Raw genomic sequence first — 18,281 nt, 5'->3', positions numbered from 1 at the left:
GAAGGTTTTAGAGCGATATATGCATGCATGTACCCAATACGAAGACGACCTGCGCAGCCGCAGGAACTTTAAACTTTGCTGTTTTAGACAATAACAATAAACATTCAGCAAAGCCTTCAGCGGAAGCAATGGCAAGCATTCAGGCGATCCATTCGATGGTTCGAAGAGGCGGAGAGCTGAGCGGCTTTTCGTGATATGGAGCCCGATTACGCCTCAAGTGAGCGAATTAGGGCTCTCACATGTCCTTTGAAGCTTTGGCCAAACCCTAGTGTCGTTTTCCCACTCCTTTACAACCGTATCAGCCGAAACACTGACTGTCGGGGCCGAACCACCAAACACAGCAGCCGTCGTGACGAGGCAGGCGCCGAACAGTCAGGAGGCGTGTAATGGCGGCGTGATCACGTGACCAAAGATGGCAGCCCCCATGAGACGGCGCTGCAGATCGTCTATAGCAGAAATTTCAAGAAGTAAGTTTCCCGCAGATTTACACGATCCTTGATAAAATAATTTTCGCGACTCTGCGGCAACAAGCGACGAGAATAATTGCCCTGTTTTGGAGCACCTACTTGTCTGATCCCCTATTCGCAATACTGAAAGTAAACAAGTCGTGCTCCGTGCTCAAGATTAACCGATGAACACCTAAGAGTCGCCATGGTAATCATCTCCGCGCAGTGTCATCGGATATCATTCCCTTTTCGTTACTAGGCGCTCTCAAACCTCGAGCCAGCAGCGTGCTTAGAGCTGAAGCTTATTTCTTGTACTTCAGAATAAAACCATTTCTTGATCCCGCCTGTCATCTTTGACTGTTTTAATACGTTAGCATTGTAACGGTCTGTGCAAGCGAAAATGGTGGCCGCCGTCTGTCCAGTGGAAGGCAGGTTGTCCATAACCCTGTAGCCATCTGCCAACCGTGACAGGTAGCAGTATGCCGCCTCGGATATAACGACTTTTCGTGTGTTAACATCGGATATACCGACCCTACGATTCCACCACGCGTATAAAAAACTTTCGCGTGCTACCTTGGTCATAACGAACTTAAGTATGAAACCATGGATATAACGAACTTTTGTGTTTGGACCTCGAATGTAACGAATTAGTGTGTTCTCCCCGGATGTAAAAACCTGACCTCCAAGTCTCATATAACGAATTTTAGTGTGTGCCAACCTCACATATAACGAACGTTTCGTTGCAAACGCATTCAAACGATCCACCCGAGGATTGCCTACGAGTTTGTTTGTTTTTTTTTTCTAACATGATAGCAAAATCTGCACTCATTACAAAAGTAGATTTTCCGTTGTCACTGAGAAAAATAAGTAGCTCCGAAGAAGGGTATTATCAGTCGCTTTGAAGGAATGATGCAAGCAGTACATGCGACCTCCAGCACTGAACAAGTGTCAAGATTTCGGTCATTTTTGAAACTTCCTGCTATTAATAGGATTTTCGAGCACTAGCACGGTACAGCTTCGAACTTGGAGGTTCCGGAACTTTGGTTCCGGTGTTCGGATGATATTCGTTCGTCGTGAATGGCGACGACGAGAAGGAGTTCGACGTAGCGAGACAAAGCTGCGGTGAGTTCAGACTTCGATAAAGCAACGTAGTGGACGTAACCGTCGGTCAAAACACGGCAAATGTGGTCTTCATGCGGATATGTAGCGATAAGGAAAGGCTGCGCTCGTTGGTACACGCTGCGCGGAAGTCGTTGGATTAAGAGTTGCTGCGTGCTTTTTTTTTCTCGAAGTAAGCAAAGCATGCAACTCCACTGACGCCAGACAGGTTGTGTCACGTAGCTTTACAAACATAAAAATATGCTGGCGCATTTTGCTAGGATGAAACGTCAGCAATGCTGGCCGCGGAGTGTCCGGTGGCACGCAGAAGTATATATTTTATACCTCATTAAATAATTATCCAATTAGGCTTGGTAAACCAAATTTCAAACCCCTGGAGAGATGCAGAAAATTTCAATTAGAGCGTTGTGGAGTTTCCAAAGAAACGCCAAATAGCATGTATTGTAAAGTATGAACATTTTGTCCTCGGTGTGAGTGAAGACCGCAGGCAGCGAGCCGGACTGTACGAACTTGAGCGGGCTACAGCAGCAGCCTTCAAGCGAGCGCCGCGACGGAAGCGAGTAATGCGTATTTTAAAAATGAACTCATCGTTTTGACTTCCACGTGCTTACTCGGGGAAATGGAAACAAATCTACCCAATAAAACGGCTCGATGTTGCAAAAATAGCGTGTATACATGTACCTTGTGACGGTCTGCACAACTATGAAAATGAAACCCTGGATTAAAAGTGAGCTTAAAATCTGAAGCTGAAAATTTCGCTTCTTTTACGCGGTTAACAAAGCCTACTAAATATCCGTAATTACTTGCTTTATTAACTAATCAAAATTATCTAAACGCGGTAGGCAGCCGGCAGCAATTCTGCGTCGGGTTTCAAATTCGCCAAAGGTGCCATTTTGTTCAACATTCCGGCTCAGGTTACGTGAAACAATCTGCATATCGTTTTTTTTTCACAAGTCAGTTCGCGAACTCCTTGGATAGAAATGCTTGTCAAGCTTTTCCTGTAATGAGCTCCTTGCACATTCAGGCTCACGCAAACTTGCACTGTGACTGCCTAAGTGCATCACAAGTTAATACAAAATGATAGCTTGATTTGAAAAGAAACATTCGGAACTAGCGACAACAGGGACTGTGTTGGCAAATTACGCACGTGAGGCAGCTTTAGAATACGAAATTGGGAACATTTATCGCCATGCTAAAGCGATATCAAGAGATCATATAGCAGCGATATGAAACACAAATGCTTCTGTGGTCTTGTTTCTGAAGATAGGTTCTGAGACTGTGACGCCCAGGTTGAGTAATTTTGCTTCCAGAATTCTAAAATTAAAACTATATTAAAAAACTCTCATGATTTCTGGCCTGCTCCCGGGTGCGAACCCCCCTCGTCTCCGTGGTCAGGGCAAGCCCTCCAAGGCTGCATGGATAATATCATCTTTAGCCAGAAGGTGAAAACGCAAGTCTTCGGTTGCCAAAGTTCCCTACGCAACTGCAGTTTTAAAATCATAAATAGCTGCTACTATGTGCCATAGATAGATACAGAGAGGGGGGAACTGTGTACCATATGATTTGTTTGATATTCCAGTGTACACATCTTAAGTGCAGCGTGCTCAACCTTTCGTGGAACAGGCTGCAGTGACTCCTCTTTGTTGAAACATGACTTCCTGCTGCTGGAACACAGTTAAGAACAGGTTTCAAAGCCTACGACCGTGCATACACTTTTTTTTTGTTATATGCGCCTAATCTGCGTAATGCGCAGGATATTTCTCCAGGATCTGTAATGCAGCAAAGCTGCACGATGGACATTTCCTGGGCAAATGGCGTCGCCGTAGATGTCGACAGTGTAGTATGCCGCAACCTAGAACTCCTACTATTCGCTTGCTGCCTAAAAGAGACTGTTGCACAGGTTGGGCCTCAGCCATGAGAGACGTCTGGGTATGGGAGTGGATGTTCTGTGAAATGGGCGGCCATCTGTCCTCATGTAGTCTAAGTGGGCATGGTAGTGAGTGCACTCATGAGGGTGGAGGGAGGAAGTAAAGCGGTACACCTGTTGCTAAGCTAGGATTTTTCGCCATATCGCAACGGAAGGGGCGAGATATTTGAGTTTTTTTTATACATTTATTAGGAAAATGGTATTTGCTGCTTGCTGCATTTGTTTTGTTCAATTGGCCGCAGTTCATTTTACTGCTTTACAATGGTGAGTGCTCGCTGTTCTCGATCACGGACACGGGCGCGACATCCCTGCATACCACACCTCCATTCCCGGCAAACGCTGAACACAAAAGAAAGGCTGGTTTTATAGCCTAATACCATGTCTATGTCCAAGGTGTAGGAAGGCATTTGTCACTACTTGGTTCTTTTTTTATACTCGGTGTTTCGCAGCATAGTGAGCATTGATTTTCGGCCTGCTAGGCGAGGTCCCTCATATGTCTTCTTTTCCCACACAAAGAATGCACTGTGGTGTGCAGGAACCTCCCCAAATACAAAAAAAAGTAAGAAGAACATGTGTGGCTCGAAATGTGCCCCACGGGTCGCTTTAAGGCCGCCTCACTGAATATATGGAACATGTACCAACGGTGTGTATCACATGTATGAACGTTGTTGAAGCGGCCACGCTACAAACAAAGCACCCCCCCTCCCGCCAAATGCCTTTGCTCATCGAGTACGCTCTGTCCACTCTCTCTATATTTTGTTTTTGTTTTTCTGCTTGTCCACCAATGCATGCAGGAATATCTGTATATGCGCATAACCAATCAAGACCTCGGCCATAGCGATTACACGCAGCACGAGGAGTGTTCCTAGACACACGGGCGCCTGCCGGTGGTCCCGAAGCACAGTGCACCGCCCACCCACGCCTTCGATCCTGCACAAGAACGTCCCCAGAGGACGATTCTTTAGGCCCGGCGCAAGCGCTCTTTGGCGGGCTCCCGCTGCAGCCAGTCGGCTGACCGTGCGCGCTAAATTTTCCACGTTTGCTTGCCGCGGGGAAGAGCCGAACGCCTCGTGGAGCACGTAATGCGCTAGGTGACGTGGCGTTCCTGTGGCGTGTGTATAATATACACGCCACGACCTTCTCGTCATAAATCGCCGCAGGAGATCAAAATATGTAGCGAAGTGCCGCATGCCGTCAGGCACGGCGTCCACGCGCTGTGTAGGCTAATGGGCTGCGGCGAGGGAGCGCGGCGCGGGAGCACAGCGGGGCCTGCCGGCGCGCCTTCAAAATCTTTTTCCAGCCGACTGAGCGAAGGCGGTTGGTCTGGGAATCTTGCGGGTCAGCTGAGGAAGTCGGTGTTTACGCGCTAGCGTCGCTCCGCCCGCCGTGTCTGGCACGTGCGCAAGACCGAGTTACCCTCACCATGCCCTCACGGAGGAGCCGAAAATCGAGCCTTCGCAGGGCGCGTCACGACGGCCTTCTGCGCCTCCTGTTGCGCTGCAGCTCCAGCAGCGCGCAACAGCTGCTTGATTTCGCGGTCTGGAGAGCCTAGTTCTTGGGCGCTGAAACGGTTACCGCCCGCTTAGCTGCTGACAATGGGGGCGTAAAAAGCGGCGAGCCGCGGTTCGGCTGACTTTCGAGGAAGTGCGAATGACGTCTCGTATAAGAGTATGGCGGAGTACGCGAGCCCTCGCATTCATACTCGTTTACACACGCTGAAGCAGCTGCTTTGTTCTCTCTGGCCCACGTAGTCTGCAGTGCTAGTTTATGTGCTTCGCGGGCGATTTTTATTATGCCGGCTGCATGGCTCGGAGGAAGCGAAGCCATGGCCACAATCGCTGCCCACTCGCTGAGAAGCCGGCTCGTTGGATCCTTTCGAGGCGTTCGGCGACCGCGGGGAGGAAGACTGCTCGGCCAATGGGCGAGCCGCTCTGGCTCTTCCACAACAACGCATCTTGGTTGCCACCCGGGGCGCGAACGCGCGGAAGGACATTCTCGGCCGGCGCAGAGAAGGTCGCGCCTCGAGTGTCGCCGAGCCGCCGCGATGTTCGGAAAACGAGCGTGACTCGGGACAATGGCGTGTGTATACAGAATGCGCGGTCGGCCGCTCCGCATTGTTCGCCGGCGCTTCATTATCGCCTTCGCTGCACAAATGGACCGCGCGCTTTACGGCTTGAAAAGATGGCCGTCCTGCCGCTCGAGTCATCCCGAACATCGCTGTTGGCGCTGCTTACGCCGGTAATCATTCTGGCCGGTTTCTTTTTTCGGTCCATTTGCTCGTTTTGGGAGCGCGCGCGCACCAGCAGCAACCCAGTTCCCCCGAAAGTTGCCGATGAATCGTCGCCCGCAGCCTCTCGGCTCTTTCTTCCTCGCGCGACGCCTTCTTTTTTTCTTCGGCCGCCCAAACGTGCGCGTCCTTTGTGAAGAGAAGCCTGCGCTCAATGGACATTTAAAGGATCATTTCTTTGTTGCCGTCAGTAAGAGTTCGAGAGGTACACGGCGTCCTTTTACCGGGTTGGCGCCGACGGAATGGAAATCTTTTCGCGGCCCTGTCGGAGGAGCGAATATGAATGAAACGGGGCCGCCGTCCGCCGCTTGTCCGCGCTCAGTTCCGCGTTGCACCGCGCGACGCTGGACAGCGATAGCCGCAGGCACCGCGACGTTTCGCTGCGATGAACGATTATTACCGACGCGCTGTAAACGCTCGCCCGTTTTCTTGCGGGACGTTGCCGCTGTGTCGAGCGCTATGCGACACTCCTCGTTCAGATTTATTGTACCCCTTTGAAGCGCGCTTTGCTAGTATAAACTTCCTCAACTGAAAGGCGCGTGTAGGCGAGCTGCCATCCCGGGCAACACCGTATACCCTTTACTTTCTGAAACTTTTTTTTTTTTTACGGTCCTGTTGCAGGGGGGAACGAAAACAAGGAAAGGGCGAAAGGAGAATGGGAAGTCTAAGCATAGTATAGGGAGTATGCACCGACGTCACAGTGACGGCCATATTATAGTGCATGTAGCACGGCAAAAGGCCATGGTCGAAAGGCTGCAAGCATATCTACTCGGCATATCGTCACCTGCTCCGATTTTCACTGCTGAAGCTGCGTGCTGTACCAAAAAATGGTGCCTGTGACGTCACATTAATACCTCGGATAGTACACTTCCCACCGGGCTTCCTTTTGGTGGAGAGGTGCTGGCTTGAAATTGTCTTTCACGTCGAATACCGCGTGTCTCTTTACAGCTGTGGCTATAACTTTTTTTACCTTATTAAAAAAAATGTCCATTCGTTTGCTCATAACAAGGAATATCCGCGACTGCTTGACACAATTTTGCCCCCATAACTGTGAACTGTGATAGTGAAAACATGCACCAGATCACGGAGCAAAATAGACAGGCGAGCTGACTCTGGTGATGCTGATAAGAAAACGCGACTAGTGTTTCATCAAGCAGAGTCTCTTAATATAACCGGAGGGAAAGCTGGTGGCGCTGCACTTAATTCACCATAGAGAGGCGCAGGAATGTCGGGAAGACAAGTTCTTTCACTTCATTTGGGTAATGGTGTGCATAAAACGTGGATTCAGCCGTAAAAATCCGACTCCGAGCAATGCTGTGAAAGTTTCCATACCAGCCTAACGCTGAACTTTTACTTGCGTGAAATCCATTGAAGAAGTGAGAAACGCAGAACTTAAATAACTTAACCTGCTCACACAGGAGAGCATCGCGGCGCAGCTACCAATTTCGAGGCGCAATCGACGCTGCCGGCCTAACACTTACCATGTCAAACACGAAACGAAACCTCGTCTCCCCACAATTCCCGCTGTGGATGAAGTGCTCTTTAAGAAACTCGCATAGACGGTGGCGCCAGGTTTCCCTCTAGGTAATATATATATATATAATATCGTCGTGGGTTCGGATCCCACCGGCGGCATGTGGTTGTTTTTTCTTCTGCTTTTCTAATCAATTAGCCTTAAGCGATAACACATTCAGTAATATTCTAAGATCGATCAACAGCACAAAATAAATAAATTAATTAAAAATCCCCTCTGTCCTTTGGTTTCTGTGGCTGTTGGCTTCTCTCATATTTATAACGAGCCCCTCATTCCCCTTCCCTTGTTTGCTTAATTGCTTAGCGAGGGCCTCGGTTCTGGCAGCCTTGACGCCATAGGAAGCACAAGAGGGTTCTCACACAGCTTCCGCCCTCGCCGTTCGATAACGTTCTACGTCACATCAGCGGTAACTCAGGACGTACTACGTCCGCCGCTTAAGAACGTGGGTGGCGCTGATGAACACTCTCAAGGTTAGGTTACTTGTAAACATAAATACCACCGAAAGCAGATTTGACAGCCATCACCATAGCTCAGCGGTAGAGCACCGGACGCGTAATTCGGAGATCGTGGGTTCGGATCCCACCGGCGGCATGTGGTTGTTTATTCTTCTGCTTTTCTAATCAATTAGCCTCAAGCGATAACACGTTCAGTAATATTCTAAAATCGAACAACACAAAATAAATAAATAAATTAAAAATCCCCTCTGTCCTTTGGTTTCTGTGGCGGTTGGCTTCTCTCATATATATATATATATATATATATATATATATATATATATATATATATATATATATATATATATATATATATATATATATATATATCACTCTGACGAAGGCCAGACCGTGGTCGAAACGTTAGAATAAAGTTGTTGTTTTTCTACCGTGTGTCAACCGAATTACGTTATATATATATATATATATATATATATATATATATATATATATATATATATATATATATATATATATATATACGAGGTCTGTTAGAAAAGTATCCGACTTTACTTTTTTTTTGCGAACACCTGATGGATATGAAACAAGCGCGCTTGCATCACGTGACCTTGAACCTTCGTGCGCGTGCACGAATTTTTTCCCGCCTGCCGATAGCGTCAGTCGCTGGGACGCAGCATTTGAGTGAGGCGGTGCGCAGTGCACTCGTCGGTTTTTTATTGCAAGGAAAATGGCGGAGTGACAGGAGCAGCGCTACTGCATCAAATTTTGCCATAAACTGGGCGACAGCCAAGTGGAAACCATTCGGAATATTCAGACGGCTTTCGGTGACGATGCTATGAGTATCACACAGATTAAGCAGTGGTACAATTGATTTAAAGATGGCCGCACATCGGTGGAGAGCGAGCCACGCTCCAATCGGCCATCAACATGCCGAAATGACCAGGTCATTGCCGAACTGAACGCTATGGTGATGCGGGACCGTCGCGTGACTATCGGAGAAATTGAGGAAGAGGTGGACATGAGCAATTTTTCCGCACATTCCATTATCACCGAAGATTTGGCCATGGAGAGAGTTGCGGCGAAATTCGCGCCGAAGCTGCGCACGGTGGAGCAAAAGCAGCTTCGGGTTGAAGCCTCACAGGACATGCTGGATTCCGCAAACAGTGACCCCGACTTCATCAACATCATAATAACTGGTGACGAGTCTTGAGTGTACAGGTACGACCCGGAAACCAGATCCCAGTCGTTACAGTGGAAGCATTCCACGTCACCAAGACTTCAGAAGGCCTGCCAAGTGCGCAGCATTGGGAAAGTGATGCTGACTGCTTTCTTTGACACCCTCTGTGTGGCAGACCACGAGTACGCTCTTCACAGGGTCAAACAATGACCAAAGAGTGCTACAGGGATGTCCTGTGTTGCCTATGTGATGCTGTGCGGCGCAAGAACCCGGAGTTGAGGTCAACAGGAAAATGGCTCATCCATCACGACAATGCTCCTGCACATGCCTCGCACTTGATTCAGACTTTTTTGGCGAAAAACCAGACTCCTGTAGTTCAACAGACTCCTTACTCTCCTGATATAGCCCCTGCGATTTCTGGATGGTTCCCAAAATCAAAAGGCCATTGAAAGGAGCGCGATTTCGGACAAGGAAGAACATTATGGCTGCAACGACAGCTGAGCTATACTCCATTCCGAAAGGGGCCATTTCGGAATACTTCCAATATTGGCAGCACCGCAAGTAGACTACTTTATATATATATATATATATATATATATATATATATATATATATATATATATATATATATATATATATATATATATATATATATATATATATATATATATATATATATATATATATATATATATATATATATATATATATATATATATATATATATAGCACAATAAGATAAACGTACTTGGTTGCTAGTTTAAATAAGATGCGAAATTGGGAAACGCTTCTTTTAAGTAAACGTTTATTGGGAGTCGACGTTTCGGACAGAGCCTGTCCTTTTTCAAGACTTATATATATACCGGGTGTCCCAGCTAAACGTAACTAAACTTTTAAAGGAGGCGAAGTGTCCTAGTCCAGTGAAACGAACTCAGGGTTGTTCATATTCGCGTGGCCTAGTCTTGAGCATTTTTTTCGCGCTTCAAAGTTAATTAATTAGTGAAGTTTAATTAGCTACCTTTTTGATTATTAACTTCAGGAAGGAAGTGTCAATGCAAAGGTTTAGATCACCTCGAAAAACAGCTAGTAGTGCTGTTTCCGTCAAGTTAAGATTTACGTAGCTTCATTTATTGGCCTTAAAAAAAGTTGTCACGTGACCAGCTGCTCGCTCACTTCTCTGCCCGAATGTGCACCCAAAGTCTCATCGAGGAGAGGACTTCAGAAAAAATGAATTTTATTCTTTAAGACGCGTCTTGGGACGTTGAAGTGGCACAGTTGTCATGTGGAAGCTTTTTCTTATTGCGCGGGTTATGGTTAAGGCCGGTAAAAAAACTACGTAAATATTACTTTGCTGCAAATGTCTCAGTAAGCTGTTTCTCAAAGGGATCTACAGCTCTTCCATTGACACTTTGTTCCTCAAGTCAATAATTAAAAAGTTAGTTAATTAAGCTTAACTAATCAGTCAACCTTGAAGAACGAAAAAAATACTGCAGACTAGGTCACACGACTCTAAACAACCTTCATTTGGTTCCAGACGGCTAGGACACCCCGTGTTTTTTAAAAGCTTGGTTACATTTAGCTGGGACACCTGTTGCGAAAGCATGAAGTACTTGACTGCTTACAAGAATATATAGCGAAGTATACGCTTCGTTAAAGGAAACATATTTATTCGACTCGACGTTTCGATCGCGATCTTCTTCAGATCTTCCTGAAGAAGATCGGTCTTCCGATCGAAACGTCGAGTCGATATATATATATATATATATATATATATATATATATATATATATATATATATATATATATATATATATATATATATATATATATATATATATATATATATATATATATATATATATATATTGTAGTGTGCCAACTGTGACGGGTTCCGCTATTGCCATGCGCCGACACTACGCTGCTGCGCCTGACGACGATGAAGTTGCCCCTCTCTCGTGGTGCTGGCTACGCCTGTCTACGCTGCCAGATACTGCACGGCGGTCGGTCTCTTGAGGACGCCCAATAAACGCACCCCTACAATTTGTGCAGGTGCTGGGTACATCCCCTACCAACCTGGAACTCCGGAGCCGTGCGCTGCCGCCTGTGCGGCATTGTGCGGCATTGTAGGGGTGCGTTGACTCACAGTGGCGGAAAAGGACTAGGAAACTAACCAGTAAATATGCAGGAAACAACGACGGAGAAATAAACAGTTTTAAACGACGGGTAAAAGTAATAATAATAATAACTTGTTTATTTCCATCACTGATGGGGGAGACTGCGGATAAAATCCGCTTGACAACCAAGCGACTTGGCTGAAGCGCGCGCAGCCTCCTATACAATGCAGGCAGCGATAGAACAACAGCAAAAAAGCAAAAATATAAGAACTGGATGACTTAATGGAAATGAGTCAGACTGTAGAACTATATAGGAATAGGAAAAGGCAGATCAAGAAGGAATCGTTCTATGATAACTCAAGAGCCAGCGTCCTACTCTTCGAAGCCAGATCAGGGTGTTTTAGAACGTGATGCTATAAAAATTTAATTAACCAAGACGATTACACATGTTCAGTGTGTGGAAAATCTGCAGAAACAACGAAACATCTTATACTGGAATGTGGTGGCATCGATCCGGATATCGATGCTGGCTCAGTCACTCTCCCTGATGCTCTATGATTTAGAGATAACGAATGTGACGTGACCTAATCTGCGGTAGAAGTTACCAAGAAGTGACTAGAAGATTGGTGGCTCAAAACAAGGGCGGTGACGTAAAGTTTACAAGCTCAGCATTTGAAAAAAAAAAAAAAATTGGAGGTGACACTATTGTCACGTTGTAGTGACGGCAGTCCAGCGGTCAGTAATACAGCAACAAGGCTTGCAAACGAAGTTCTTTATTTGGGCTGACTTGAGCCTGCAAAAGAACTGAATCACTCGGCGGCGGCGTAAGCAACAAACGTGCTCGTCAGTCGTCGAACTACGAATGCCCGCCGCTCGCGGCATCGCTCAATTTAAAGCCACCAAGGAAACTTCCAGATAACAGGTCAAGATCATCTACAGTAATCTAGCAAAACGTAGATGCAGCTCTTCATGGCTGTGATCAATCGAGATTAGTCCGGTCGCTTCTCGCGTCACAAACAAAAATGATAACACCCCTTTCCTGCGGCCTTCAGCTCGAACGAACGGACACTAAAATGATACGTGGCACTATAAGCTAGGCCTTAAGGGTATGTTGCGATAGCGTTATCGTTTAATTTCCATATATGCGGAAGGTCATTCTCTTCTTTATATTCACAGATCCATGGGAGTCATCATACCCCTCCTGGCGCAGTGGTTAAGCGATGCGCATCTGCCTGCGATGGCAGGTGCTCCCAGCGGTGGGCTTTGTGTGGCCCAGGTTACTATTTTTCGAGCGATTAATCATTACAGTAACTGCCACCTGCCACGGTGCGCACTTTTCTCACAATCCGGTGGGCAGGTTGTGATGACGCCGCAAGGTCACGTGACCTAGTTGGGCCACATGCATCTTAGGCTGCTCTCTGGGGACCACCTGCCAGAGCCATTCCCGTGATTTTTCCCTCACGACGTCAACGCCGACAACGGATTTTCTTATGAACGGGCCTTTAAAGGGGCTCTGAAAGGGGCTCCAATGAAGTTCAGTATGCCTAGGATGTTAAAGGACGACGCTTCACAAATATCCTCGAGCAAGGATTTTCTTGATGCGTTTCGTACAAACTCAGTTATCTATAGTCAAAATTTGAATTTACCACCCTTCGCGTCTTTCTCTCTCCTCTCGTCACTTTTCGCACGCTGAAATGTCGGCCCTCCTCCGCCGGCCCCTGCCGACGCGCGCGGAAGGAGGGGGGAGAGAGGCTGCAGACATTCCGGCCGTAGCCAGGGTAGCTTCCTGACATCAGGAAGAGACTTGACGCCAAACCCATGAAAGCCCGCCGCTGCTGACGTAACGAGCGTTGCATGACGCGTTGCGCGCGGATTCGGGCGAAAACTTCCACGGCGCGAGGCGTGGAAGAGCGAATTTTGAAAACATATTGTAAACGATCGCTTCGCTTCTGAGGTCCTGTACGCGGCATGAACACTCGGTGGCCTGTGCTCTACATAATGCAAGCTTATTTTAGCCAACCTCAAACACCCTTTCAGGGACGCATTAACATTGCTGCGTTAAAAGCTGACGGCGCAGTCTCCTACGCGCACTCAACGAATACAAAGAAAGCAACTTTGGAGCGCAGTACAAAAAAACAAGGCATCCCGTTGTACTTTCTGGACTCATCATAGCGACTACTACACGGCGCCTTTACATTTCGGTCGAACATCAGCAACACCAGTCCTATAGTGGGCATACTTTTCACTCGCTTACTCATCATGATCCTCATCCCATATCCGGAGCCCTGTGAACATGAGAACTCCACCGCCTGTCCGAATTAACCGAAGGGCGGCAATATTTCTCCAAATTAACGAGTTTCGCGCCATACATTATAGTAAACATACGTTCGAAACGACCGGACGAGCAGTCCGAATTATCGAGTTTTCCGAATTATGTAGGCTCTACTTAACTTTTGGTCCTTATCCATTGGTGTGCACTGTGACTAGGTTGCTTGAATTCTGCGGCCAATGACAGATTAGCGAAGGAAAGGAAAACGAAATCAAACGTCAAAAAATACGGCCCGATGCTGCTTTTTGTCGGCTATGGTTTGTACCCTCGTAAATTGCGCAACTAGAGACAAGCACATGGATGGAGACATCCATGCGCTGACTGCTAAGTTTTTCAAGATCGACAAAATGTACCAGCTCGCAGAAAACGAAGTTTTACTCAGGGTTGTACCACTGTTCACTTGTATACGACAGCAAGGGTGACTGCTTTCCTCGTGCTTTTTGCTATGATGTCCCAAGGAACGATAAAGTTTGCTGTAAACACTTAATACAACACGACTGAACGCAAATCAATCGTTGCGCAGCGCCGCCTGCGCTAAATCTTGTTCCGCTGACTTAGAAAAAGAACTTCTATCTACGTTTGTATAAGGCTATATATATTTGCGAGACCCCATACAGCCCGAAACGATTAATTCCTTCCTGAGAGAACTACGACAATGGCTGTTGAAGAGGGCGAAGCGAATGGAGTGACAGGCCCGGGAAACTACAAAGCTACGTTAACAGAGGTTTCTTCTGTGGTAGTTAGTTCGTGTCCAGTTTTTATAGCGATCAAGACGACATGCGTGACACACACAAGCATGGCACATTCCTCTGACACACCACGTTCTGTACACGAAACGAAGCACACCACATCAATCATGTGTTGCGCTTTCTGTCCTGACTATGAGTCACGACTATAGGTTCGAGAATTGAAGCGCTACAAAGATAGCACACAGAATATTAGAACGACGGGACATGGGCTCCTATTCTGTGTGCTGTCTTTGTTGGCCTTGAATGCTAGAAGCTATGCACCAACTTGCCCCGCTAAGTGTTTAATGAACTATGTTTCACAGATATAGGCTGTGCACTCGGCGTTTCATTCGTACGGAGTGCTCCCCAGCCCAGTGCTCACGGTGGCTCGCCCCCCGATGAAAGGTCCGGGAGGACGGCGCCGATGGCGGCGGCCAGGGCGTGACGCGAGAGGAAAAGGCTCCTCGTTTTCCGTTTTTGTCTCAACGTCGCAAGTAGCAAAAGCCTACAGACTAGGCTCTGCCACAAGTGGGTTGGAGCCATCCACACTTCACAACCAAGGTAAGGCTCAGACGGCTGAGAAAAATCGGAGTTTGCCTCTATCGCAGTGTGCATATACATTACTCATACTGTCCCGACTCCTCTCCTTTGCCCCCGTTGCCTAACTGTTCAGATGTCAGCAGCTACTCCTAGGGAACTTCAGTTAGGAAGTCGGTACACAAACGGAGGCGCGCACGTGCGCATGTATACGCACACGTACACGCGCACACAATTCGGCGCTTGCGGAAACGCGAAACAGCACCAGGTGCGGATTTAAAAAGAAAAATGAGAGAAGCAGTGGGAGCTCCATCCCCTAGCGGCACGTTTTCCTTGGGATAACCTCAATTGCGTCCCTTTTTACGATGATCAAATTTCAAGCAATGCATTGAGCCAATACCCCCCTTCCCTAATGTTCCCCACGAATCAGCCCCTGTAGACAGCGCCTCATAGCGCAAGAAACGAAAGCTCCCTAACGGGATGCTGTTCAAAACGCAGCCGACATGGGCGGGAAGCGAGGAAGGTAGAGAGTCCACAGTGACGTTTCATCAGCAGTTCTGGCACAATCTGTTTGCAGTAAATGTGCGAGATCGCAGGTGGAACGATCGTAATGTGAGAGCGAACCGGCAGGCTATATGGGAGGCACCTGAGCACTTGCTCATCACGATGGTGAAAAAGGGCACCAAGGGATACAAAGCACATGATTTGCTATGAAACTGCCACGTCTTACGTCTGGCACCATTCATTATTTTGGCCTCCTTCAGGAACCGAGAAAAGGACGCAATTTTTTATTTCTTGCACCTGCTGCTTCGTTTCGACATTTCTAAAATTCTGGTGGTATAGCGATTGGTTTACTCCACTCTTCAGCAGTCTTTGCTCTGATGGTACCATCTAGCACTGAAATTAAGAAAGGAACTGCCCGAAACAAAACAAACATGGACGAGCACGGAAGCAAATACTGGCGCCTGTACTGTCGCCCTTCTTGTCTTCGTTTCGCGGTGTTCCATTCTTAACGATGAACGACCGACTTGCCCAGCAGCGTGCTCTCTAGTAGTGAAACGCTGTACGAATATTATTTTATTTTCTTTGGGGTGGGGGGTACTAATTTTAATGTATTGTTCTTAATGCGCTATTTTTCTATCATTTCTGCAACGTTATAAATAAACATAGGAGCAATCTTTTCAAATAAACATAGGAGCAATCTTTTCCTAATCGTAACTAAAATTAAAAGAACGCATGTGCAACTTTCGTTAAAGTAACTCTGCAGGGCCAGTCACGCCAGTTGTGAGTGCACACAGCTTCATTCAACACGTTGCAAGAAGCGAGTGACAACGAGGCTGACACTAGAGCGCTGCAGTACAACTAATACATTTATTTCTTACAGTCACCTTGGAACGAATGCTATGCGCTCATGCTTATATATTCAACCTTGAAGTTTTCTATTTAAAATTTGGTGCTATGTATTCCATCAGTGACAGTCACAATCCAAGAGATTTAAGCGCGAAATTCTGTTAGTTGAATCGCGTCATTATAGCAAGAAGAGCGAAAAAAAAAAAAAGCTTTAAGGCGCACTGCGTGAAATGCACTTCTAATGTTGTTTTATAGCTGCCAACTGAACGTTGTAATAAGATTGAGAACATACCGTTGCATAATGTTTAGTTTGAATGGTAAAGTAATGTTTTAAACATGACAGAACAGTTTTTGTTAAGTTTTAACATTGTAACATGTAACGTTACTGCAGCCTACGTAACAATATAGCATTATTTTAATCCTTTGTGCTACCTGGTTACGTAGTACCGCTTTTCGAGGAGGTATACTTTTTGTCGCTTTTTATCTTCGTTTATCACAGTGCGGTGCGCAGAATCTCTGCGCATAACAGTTAACAATCTACCCGGTTATAAAACGCAGTAGTTTCTCGCTATATTTTTCTTCTTTTTCCCGGAAATTTGTCATTTGGAGACCTGATCATCCCGCGGTCGTAGCCGACTAGTTTTAACTGCTCTCAGAATATGGCATTGAAATCGTTGATATGATCTGTCGCCGATGATTACCGCGTTTGCGCAACACTTTTAATTTTCGTTTAGCGTTTACTGGAGCGACAGCTTAATGTTTAGTCATGCGCGTTATTGGTCAAGGCAATTAGAAAATATAAAGGCAACTCGGCAACTCGGCCACGCAGTCGTTCACTGCTAATCTCTGGAGGGATAAGCACTACAGTTCCCCTCACTCCAAAATATCTGAAGCATTGAAGGTTTCAAAGAAAAGCAAAGCTGCGTGGTCCAGAAAGAAACCAGGTGGCCTGCAAAAATTTGCAAAGGCTGTACATCATAGGACGAGTGTTAACTCGCCTGCGCATCTTACAAGGCTGAAAGGAGCACATGGTGGAAAGATAATTTTTTTTTTTTGCTTTCTTGTTTCTTGCTCCAAAAGACATGATAAGCACGAGCCAGTTTTTCTGAGCGTTTCGGCGCTGAACCCAACGCCCGCGCAGTTGACGCGCGCTTACACCCAAGGCCGTTCCAGACAAGACGCGGCAGCTCCGCACCGTCAAGACTGCTACCGCCATCCGGAGGCCCGAGAGGCAACCAGCCCGCTCTCGGCAGATGTCGCCACGTGGCGCCAGGGTCGCCTGCGTTCGCCGGCGCGAAAAGTCGCGGGTGGTAGAGCATGTCATGCGCGTGCTAGCGGTGTAAGCGTACGCCTTCTCTAGTCACACATCATACTTTTCACCGTTTTGAAGAAGTTTTGGTTCTAGTGAACGTACTACCTCTAAGCTTAAGAGAGGCGGGTATGGAAACGAGTGAAAAACGAGTGCGTGTAGGCATTGACAAAATGTAGGAGCTGGTCCAGCACTCCGAAGCTGCAGGTCGGCCAGAGGGGACGCCGTAGTGGAAGAGGTTCAGATTAATTTCAACAACTTGGGGTTGCTTTAACGAGCACTGACATTAAACAGCATACGGGAATCCCTGCATTTCTCCACTATTGTAATGAGGCAACGCGGCCTGCATTGGGACCCGCGACCTTCGGCTCAGCAGCCCAAACGCAAAACCACTGAGCAACCGCGGCAGATGAAAGGGCTTATTTATAACATGCGGGACTTGGTGCGGCAGAACATCGAGTGGTATCAGTACATTTTTTCGAAATTACGGCAGTCGTAATGCCGATCAGAAAATTATGTACCAGCTCTTTTATAGTCAGTTGTTTCAACGAAAAGTAAGTTCTACCTTCTGCGATGGTTCAGTGCCTAGGCATCCTGGTTCTTAGTATGAAGTCGCGGGTTCGACTCCTGGCCAAGGCAGGCACATTTTAATGGAAGTGAAATGCGAAAGTACCTGTGTACTGACACTTCAGTCCTCGTTGATGAACCGAGGTTGGTCGAAATTAATTCGGGGCCCTCAGCTACAGAGCGCCAAGTAGCCGCTTGCTCGGTTTTGGCATGTAAAAATCAGTTATTAGACAACAATAGCCGACTGTGGACACTGTTTTCATTGTCCTCATCTAGGCTTAGTCTGTTTGCGTTGTTCAGAGAAGTATTACGTACTTAATAAGTGTCTCATGTTGAAACATTAATAACAGTCACTATGGAAACAATGTGAGGCATGGGGCTTCAAAAAAGGCAAGACAACAA

This window comes from Amblyomma mixtum, chromosome 3 (assembly GCF_055824585.1).
Source record: "Amblyomma mixtum isolate Tamu chromosome 3, ASM5582458v1, whole genome shotgun sequence".
Lineage (NCBI taxonomy): Eukaryota > Metazoa > Arthropoda > Arachnida > Ixodida > Ixodidae > Amblyomma > Amblyomma mixtum.
This window is presented reverse-complemented; position numbering follows the sequence as displayed.